Below are 5,640 nucleotides of genomic sequence, written 5' to 3'. Positions count from 1 at the left end.
GGAATCAGTTGTTTTAATCATTCCTTTTATGGCATCTGAGCTTTGTGTCATATTGAGAAGGGGTGCAAGCTTTGATAAGATGAGAGATGGGAAGGAGCATTCTAAGTAGAGGGAATAGCAGGTGCAAAGGTCCTGAGATAGGAAGGGTTCTTCAGAGACATAAAAGCAATAAGATGCATATGTACAGAAAGAGAGATTTATTTTAAGAAATTGGCTACCTGATCATGGAGGCAAACAAGTTGAAAATATGGCCAGCTGGAGCCCCAGGAAGAATGCAGTTCGAGTCCAAAGGTGGTCTGCTGGCAGAAGTCAACCTTTGTTCTATTTCATCTAAAAAGTACCTTCACAACAACATCTAGACTGACTAAACATCTAGTTTGACTAAACATCTGGGCACCTAGCCAAGTTGACACAAAATTAACCATTCAAAGTCCAACCCCTGTCACCTTGGCACACACACACATCTCCTTAGTAAGGCTTAAACCATTCTCTTGTGATATACAATATAGGGCCCCTGCTCCTCCTGCTCCCACAGGCCCAGCAGGACCAGAAGGCTCACAGTGAGGTCAGAATGGAGCTCCTGGTCGACATGGAAAAAGCAGACTCCAGGGTGCCTGCCAGCGACCTAAGTGGGGACTGCAGAAGTTTATCTTAAGACTTCTGTGAGGAGGTACGATTTCTAACAGACTTGAGGTAGTGAGCTCACCATTCTTGTGAGTATGCAATTGGAGGGGCGGGGGGGCATATGTCTGCAGGGTTACATAGAAATTTATGTCCCAGGGAAGAACCTTGGTCTGGTCTATAATAGAGTCAATCCAACAGCCCTCACTTCCTGTGGCATTGGAGACTCAGCTTGTCACACATCCCTCGTGTGTGTGTGTGTGTGTGTGTGTGTGTGTGTGTGTGTGGCTGGCAGTGCTCTGAGACTGGTGTGGGGTGGATCTCAACTGCAATCTGGGATGGCTGGTTTGCTGCAGTCATTGTGGTTCTAAATTGAATTCTACTGTCAGCTCCTTGCGGTTGGACTTGCTGCCTCCTAGTGGGAAGAATAAGAAGTTTTCCCTCACTATCATTTAGTATGGGGGTTCTTGCTGATTCTACAGATTGAAGCTGCTTGCCTTGTGGGGAGGTGAGGCAAGGCGGGGTCCAACACGAAAGATCTTGGCCAGGGCCCTCGACCCACCCCCATTGTCTGATGGTATATGAGGGGGTCAGATGGCATGGGCTCAATGCTTCATAAATATATGTTTCCACTCCAGAAAATTCCTACATAAGAGGAGTGCTGGCAGGTGAGTGAGAGAACGAGGGAGAGATATGCTCAGTAATTATTGACTGGTTGAAGGAAGGAAGGAAGGATTCCTTGTCCTGGAGGAGGAGAGGACCCAGTGTGAACATGAGTAAGCTCTGGCAGTTTGTGCTTATTTTATTGATAAACTGGGAGGATGTGTCCAGCTGCTGACCTGGGTCCTGGTGTGCACTGGGCTGGGCTGGATGGTGGTGTGAAAGCAGAGGGTCCTGCCTCCAGTAGGGGCCCAGGTGAGCTAAGAAAGGCCAAGAGCAACCTGTGGGGAGAATGCCCAGTCTCCCGTCATGAGAGGTTGGACTCCCACTCAGGCTTCTGCAGGGACTGGAATGGGCAGGAGAGGCCTCATACTCAGGGCAGATCCCAGAGAAAGCCCCTGGGGTGGGGTGGCAGAAACAGGCTGAGCAAGGCCTGGGGAGCTGCAGTAAACTTCTCATGAACTACTAGCAGAAAGGAGGGAGATGGGGAAACACAGCCCAGGACAATTTGCCCCTGGGGACTGTGTGGGGGCTGAGGGAGGAGGGAGCCAGTTTCTAGGGAGAGCCCCCGACTTGAGGTATCTACCTCAGGTCACGGTGGGCTGGGCAGCCTTGGGGAACATCATTGCCCATTGGTGACTCAACTAATGGGATAGAGCCTGGGGGCTGGTTCTGAGGTAGGTTCGGGGTGTCCTGGGGGTTCATCATGGGGCGACCTTGGGAGACTATCTTTGTGGGTCAGACATAGCAAATGACCTAGGACATTAGTGGGGTCACCACAGAATGGTCCTGGGGGCTGGAGCCTTCAGGAGGGGCTGAGGCATGGGACAGGAGGTACACTGTGAAGGGGCCACGCAGGAGTATATCCAGGGCAGATGCAGGGCAAGGATGTGGGCTGAGAGCAGTGAGGGTCATCCTGGGAGTTTGGGGTCTCAGAACATGGTGCTCCTTGGGGCTATGGATTGGGGATGGGTTGTGGGAGCACATGGATGAAAAGGAATCTGGGGGAACAAATCATGCTGGAAGAACAAATTTTGTGGGGAGGGTGGAGTTGGGGGATAGGTTGTGGGCACTGGAAAATCTTTTAGTAAACCTTTTAGTAAACCATTGTAGGGGAGACCCTTGTGGAACAGAACGTGGAGCTTTGTGATGGATGTGGGGTGTGTGGCATTTGTGGGGGACTTGGGGTGCTCAGAACACCAGTGTGTCAGAGAAATTTGGGCAATCAAATAGGAAAAAACAACCAGAGGGTGGATTTGGGGTGCTCACAACCAAGGACGCTTTAGCAAGTGGATCTAGGGGGTATGTTTGGGGAATTAGAAATAGGGATCAAATTATGAGAGTGGACCTAGGGGCTGGAACGCTTGTGGAAAGATTCTGGGAGTGGGGTTGGGGCACCCTGTGCAGGTTCCTTGGAGAGCAACAGATTATGGGAATGGGTTGGGGGTCCTTGAGGAACATAGCAAGGGGGTGAATTAGGGGCCTTAGAGCCCAGGGGAATCTTGGGGAACTATATCAAAAGCAACAGATCATGGGAGTAAGATTAGGGGGGCCAAATCTGGGCATGTCTTGGGGGTGAAATCCCAAGCTGAGACTGCCTAAGGGGATGGGAGGCAGACCATGGGAGATGGGTTTGACAGGGTTAGGGGGTCTTTGTCTGTGTGGGTCCAGGAGTGGACTAGACCAGTGATGGCGAACCTTTTGAGCTCGGCGTGTCAGCATTTTGAAAAACCCTAACTTAACTCTGGTGCCGTGTCACATATAGAAATTTTTTGATATTTGCAACCATAGTAAAACAAAGACTTATATTTTTGATATTTATTTTATATATTTAAATGCCATTTAACAAAGAAAAATCAACCAAAAAAATGAGTTCGTGTGTCACCTCTGACACGCGTGTCATAGGTTCGCCATCACTGGACTAGACCATGCTCTTGGAGAAGGCAGGACAGAGCCAGCTGGGTAGCAGAAGTTTTACTGTCTACAATCTTCACCCCTCATCGGTAGCATTTGCTGTCCCTGCTCCTTGTATTGCTCCCAAAGGACCCAGCAGAACTGGAAGTTGGGCAATGAGGCCAGTATGGAGCCCCGATCCACACTGAAGTTCTAGGTGTGCTAGGCCATCACCACCATGTGCTCCTCTGAGGGCAGACTGCACAGCAGCTTGGCCCAGAAGTGGCCCTGGAACGCCATGAAGAGCGAGGAGCCTCCTCAGAGCAGCCTGTTCTGGGCCACATCACCTGCACCTGGGGGAGGGGGCACCTTGAGAAGACTATGTTTGGCCATGGTGGAAACGCCCACGGGCAACAACCTAGGATCTCTGGGAGGCTGAACAGCAGCTCTGGGCACTGTAACAGCTCCTTGCCCAAAGTGACCGACTGTTCCTCGGGCAGCTTCGGGATCTGCCGGCATTCCAGCTGGGTCCAGGCTGCTCTTCTGGAAGCCAGGGGCTACATAGCAATAGTGGCGCTTGATGTTCTCCACAATGTCCAGGTCCTGCTGCCCCAGGCAAGCCGGAGCCCAGCAGCATCTCAGCTTGGAAGGTGTTCAGGTGGATGCCTTTGAGGTCCAAACTCTTGGTGGCATTTGGCAGGTGGTAGCCCTGGAAGACAGGCACTGTGCAGGTGAGCCTGTGGCCCGTGTTGACTACCAGCCTGCTGACCTGCCTGTGTGCACAGACGGGCAGCAGCAACTGGACAGCCATGTGTATGGTGGGTGAGCGCTGCAACTCAAAGGCCACCTCTCCCAGTTGGTGCTGAAGGGCAGTGAGAGAACAGCAGCAGGTGGTCCAGGGTAGCCACATGGAGGTTGTGATCCAGCAGGCGACACCAGATGAGCTTGGCCTCATTCCAGTTCACCACAATGTCTTTCCTTATCGCCTGCACCAGAGACAGCTCCAGGAGATCATGGGCGGCCTTGCCTATGAACTTCTCCAGCACTGGCTGCCCTGTGGTGGCTGGCTTCTTAGGCTGGCAGCCTAATGGTGGCCATGGCATAGGTGGGCCAGGCCTTCCCCACGAAGCCCACCATACAGGTGCCTGTGCCCCTGTCAGTGACCACTGTGCCGGTCATTGGTGGCAACCTGTCACCCACCATGCTGAAGGCGTCCTGCTATAAAGCCTTATTCACCAGACTTGAGCTGGAGGTCAGGCTGGGCCATGGGGCCCCTGGGGAGCACTGGGGCTCTGAGGGGATGTGATTTGCATCTATGGCTGCAGATGGCTGGGTGAGCTGCTGGGCAACCTGACCCCTTTCCTTTGGGGTGTGTAGGTATGGGGAGGAATAGTTGAGGCTGTGTCAGGGACATGCACAGGCAGAGAGGAGAGGTGGCTGGTGTGTGGCATCAACCTGCCTGCTGTCCCCTTCAGACTTTACAAGGCAGTGGTGGGGGTGGGGTGATGCCTCTCCCTACCTCAGAAAACTCCCAGGGTACTCGTCTGTACTGTATTCACCCTTGAAGTGCCAAATTTGAAGAAGCAGGAGAAAAGAAGGCTCTAGAGCAAGGATCTTTGACCTGGTTCCCCACTCCAGACCAGTAAGACCCAGGAGTCCTCTTGCTGCCTTGTCTTGAAGTTATTCATAGTGTGGGATTGAGAGCTGGTCACAGGCCTCATTGGAATATGAATTGGGTGGTAGTCGGTTAGAGTGGCTTTCTGGTTTCCAGGAGGATACAGAAGCCAGTCTGGGTGGGGGCCAGGAGAGTCAGACACCTCCGCACTAGGTTCTTTGACTCTTCTGTTCTGCCAGTTGCCTGGAACAGTCTCACTGACCCATTCATGCAGAGTAGCAATTTGCCTCTTCAGATCTCAGTGGGATACTTCCTTCTCCTGGAAGCCTTTATGATTTATCCTCTAGTCCTGAATGTGTCATGGGGATATCACAGTAAGAAAGTTTATTGATTGTTGATAGATTGATTTTAGAGAGGGAGAGGATGGGAGAGGGAGAGAGATAGAAATATCACCGAGAGAGAAACATTAATCTGCTGCCTCCTGCATGTCCTGTAGGGAATTGAGCCCTTAACTGGGGCATATGCCCTGACCAGGAACCAAACCATGACCTCTTGGTGCATGGGACAACGCTCAACCAACTGAGTCACACAGGCGGGCGAAGTGAGAAAGTTTGACTAGTTGTGTAGGGATTTACTATCCTGGCCAGAGAGTAAGGTTGAGTTTTTATTAAATTAACTAGAGGCCCAGTGCACAGATTTGTGCACCGGTGGGGTCCCTCAGCCTGGTTCGAGCCCTCTCACAATCCTGGCCCCCTCGGGGGATGTTGGACTGCCGGTTTCAGCCTGATCCCCACAGTCCATGCTGCTCCCGCTCATCCCGGCCCCACTGCGCCTGCCACCTCCAGTCAGTA

At 52.2% G+C, this 5,640-nt stretch overlaps 1 pseudogene; it reads right to left on the bottom strand.

Annotated features, from left to right (window-relative positions):
• Positions 1–478: 478 nt before the first annotated feature.
• LOC102425393 overlaps positions 479–5,640 on the bottom strand; it is a 6,502-nt pseudogene continuing 1,340 nt past the window's right edge.

Source organism: Myotis lucifugus, unplaced genomic scaffold (assembly GCF_000147115.1).
Source record: "Myotis lucifugus unplaced genomic scaffold, Myoluc2.0 scaffold_7, whole genome shotgun sequence".
NCBI lineage: Eukaryota > Metazoa > Chordata > Mammalia > Chiroptera > Vespertilionidae > Myotis > Myotis lucifugus.
The sequence above is the reverse complement of the archived record's forward strand: the minus strand, read 5'-3'. Positions and strand labels throughout refer to the sequence as shown.